The following is a 2,861-nucleotide window of genomic DNA, read 5'->3' on the forward strand; positions in this document are numbered from 1 at the left end:
AGCTGGAGTGAGGGGCTGGGGAAGAGTGGGGCTCCGGAAGGGAAGACGCGGGTGACGCAGCTCCGGCTCACGTGGCCCCCTGGGTGGGGGGACACGCCCGTGAGCACTGTGGGCAGAAAGCCACGGGTCCCGCAGTGCGAGGGGGGCTGAGGGAGCACTGAGGCACCCTGATTCCGTTGCCGGTTACTGCCAAATAGCTTAGGTCCCCGTCTCTGTGTCTCTGTGTGTCCTGCGCATTTGACCGAAGGACAAGACGGGGTCACCATCGCGTCCGTCCCACATAGCACGGTGCCCGACACCTCACGGGGTTTGGGCGCATGAACGGTCGGTCGCCTTACTACACTGTGAAGCACAGGACCCCTCTGTGCCTTGCTGATAGCTGGGTGTTTATGAAAGCATTTTCTTACACATAATACTTGGATTTCAAGTAATTTTCCACAAGAAAAATAAGTAACTCGGAAACTCAGACTCCTGAAAATATATACACTTTATACATTTCTAACATACACATTAAGAAAAGGAAAGTATTAAATGAGAAAATAGCCTTACAATTATTTTTATCACAGCGAAGGTTGAAGAGAGTCACATAAGTTTACTCAAATATTTCTATTCATCTTACTTAAGCCCATGAAGATCTAAGTATATTTGTGTTCAGAGACTAACTCTCCCCTCAGAGGCTCTGTCCGCTCACAGAACTGAAAATACGGTTTGAGGACTCGGGTGTGAGTCAAGACCAAATGTGTTCATAGTTTATTTCTATTTGAAGACCGTTCTAGAAATCCAGGTGCACATTTGAATGTTCCAGTGCCTGGCAGGTATTTTTAATATCGTCTCCAAATATTCTTACCCAGATAAGGTAGAGTGACACAGTCAGATATGAGTTCATTTATTCTTTCTCGAAAAATATGCAGCGCACGTGCGTGAAGCGCCTGACTTGAAGGACGTTTTTGCTACGTGGTAATAAGATTGTGTGGTCACAGCTAAGGGAGGCGGTGAATTCACGCAGTGACCCGCCGGCCTCTGCTCGGCAAGGACCTGGTGGCCTTCTGTCACGTGTCCTGGCACCTGCTGACACGTCTGGACAGCGGTCGGCCATGACCAACAGTTACTGAATGTGCCGACGATTGAAAACATATTGAAGAATAAAAGCAATAAGAAATATAAATAGCAGCGTTAGGCCGCCGTGGACACCGCCCGGCCCCAATCCTGGGTGGCGACTCGGGGCCCAGCACTTACCGCGGTGGCTCTGGCCTGCGGATGCTCATGTGGGCACCGGCTGGCCGCTGAGTCCAGGCGCCCGGCCAGTCCCCAGACCTCACAGCCATGGCCGGCTGGGAGGGGGTCTCAGGCGGGCTGCCCCCCCATCCTGAAAACTCCCCTGTTGTATTTCTCTGGCCGTGGGCGAGCGGCTGGTTAGATTACACCACTCTGTTCTTTACAAGGTGACAATGTCATTTTTTCCAAAGGTCTCAAAAACAGTATTCACTTTAACTCCTTACCACGCAAACATCCACACATTTCCCAAACAGGATTAACTTAGAAGCTTCTGCAACAGCTCACGTTTATCATCCGGGGAACGGGAGGGAGCAGCGCCCACCCCGTACGCGCGTACACTCACGTCAGATCAGTATAAAAAGCTAGGAATACGGTAAATGATCATAAATGATGTTGTTTTTCTTAAATAATTAATCATTTTTCCTCTTTAGTGAATTTCCACAGTTTAGACAACGCCGAGAAATCACGTCAGATACAAACACTCCTTTTGTAGCAAAACTCCCTTTAAACACTCGCGTGTTCTCCTGCAGCCAGCACGCGGACGCCTGCATGCGGATGTGACACACGGCACATGTGGCACGCGTGGGAGAGGAACCGGTGCCACCAGAACTGTCCGGGAGAGGGGACAGCTCTGCGGTGCTGTCCCTCCTCGCTTCTGCTGGAAGAACAGCCCTTTTGTGGGCGGTGGGGACCAACCGGCCGGGGCTCAGAGCTCTCTGCGGCCCCTGCTCCTGGGGACATAAAGTTGGAGTTCCAGAGAAATGACGCCACAGCAGAGGTGTGGGCGGAGAGGCCTGTGCGGTCCCCGTTCGTCCTCAGAGTCACCAGCTGGGCGGTGGTGCCAGGAGCAAGTGGCTGGTGCCGCAGGTGGGCGACCAGGCACAGGCCGCGTGTCAGGCGAGGATGGCTGACAGGAGCCTGCGTGTTTGGGGACAGCCGAGCCGAAGCCCAGTGGAAGGGACATGTTTTGAGGGCTGATTAGACACAGGGAGACTGAGAAAAAAGTGAATGGAATTGAGGATAAAGGGGCCTGACGGGGACGGGAGCAGGGCTGGGGGGAGCCGGGCGGAGCCAGCTGCAGAGGTCATCTGGCCGGGAGAGTCAAGGATAGAGAGCAAGTGCGTGAGCAGCTCCTCAGCTCGCTGCTCCGGGCCGGAGCCACAGAGCCCGAGCCACCGAGCCCGAGCCACCGAGCCCGAGCCACTGAGCCCAGCAGCCAGGAGCCCATCTGGCATTTCGATTCCAGTTTCTAAGCATCATTTGTCACTTAAAACGCACTGAGGCTCCGGGGAGAGAAGGCCGATGCTGAGAATAGGTGGAGCAGAGTAAAGTGAGCCTGGAACAGAGTAAGGAGCTCCCCGGAGAATGATGGGGACGGGTAAAGGACACGGCGGTCAGCCTGAGGGGCTCTGCTTGGCCAAATCCGGCACCATCCGAGCATCTAAATAGTAATGGGACAGAATCCACTGAATAGAGAGACCCACGTTCGCACTGATGTAAGTGGATGAAGGGTGCGCGAACCCTTTAGGACACGGAGTAGCAAAGGGAGAAAGCGAGATGATAAAATCATCGTTTGGCGCCCATCG

This window comes from Pteropus vampyrus, unplaced genomic scaffold (genome assembly GCF_000151845.1).
Source record: "Pteropus vampyrus isolate Shadow unplaced genomic scaffold, Pvam_2.0 Scaffold468, whole genome shotgun sequence".
Classification (NCBI taxonomy): domain Eukaryota; kingdom Metazoa; phylum Chordata; class Mammalia; order Chiroptera; family Pteropodidae; genus Pteropus; species Pteropus vampyrus.